Source organism: Corvus brachyrhynchos, unplaced genomic scaffold (genome assembly GCF_000691975.1).
Source record: "Corvus brachyrhynchos isolate BGI_N302 unplaced genomic scaffold, ASM69197v1 scaffold106, whole genome shotgun sequence".
NCBI lineage: Eukaryota > Metazoa > Chordata > Aves > Passeriformes > Corvidae > Corvus > Corvus brachyrhynchos.
The window spans coordinates 4,352,626-4,352,947 of NW_008238834.1; the positions used below are offsets into that span (position 1 = coordinate 4,352,626).

General features: G+C 60.2%; 1 protein-coding gene across 2 annotated transcripts in view; it reads left to right on the plus strand.

Moving 5' to 3' along the window:
- Positions 1–322, plus strand: part of TGIF1 (TGFB induced factor homeobox 1) — a 12,114-nt gene that overhangs the window by 593 nt on the left and 11,199 nt on the right. Inside the window, exon 1 of one of the 2 annotated variants that reach the window (XM_008636828.2) lies at positions 25–159. The exons of the other annotated variant lie outside the window; for it this stretch is intronic. The gene's annotated coding sequence lies outside the window, so the exon portion shown is untranslated. Of the gene's footprint in view, positions 1–24; positions 160–322 lie in introns of those variants that run through there. 2 annotated transcript variants of the gene reach the window in all.

The following is a 322-nucleotide window of genomic DNA, read 5'->3' on the forward strand; positions in this document are numbered from 1 at the left end:
GACCCGCCGCAGGCCGCCTGTGCCGGGGGAGACCTCTCCACCCCGTCACGCTCGCAGGGAAGTTGGAGCGAGCTGCTGGTGGGTCCCGCGTTTCCCATCCCAGAGGAAAAGAAACTTGCTGCTGCAGAGCGTGCTCGCCCGAGAGGGATGAGTCAAACTGTGAGACTTCTCTCTTTTACAGCTGCGATCATGTGCCGCAGCAAAATCTACCGGGCTGGGGAGGGGGGGAACCGAAGGGGAGAAAAACAACCTTTTACGAACTGATGTAAAAATAACTTCAGAAACGGGGCTCGCCTTCCCCGCGGGGGTGGGTGGGGGGTGT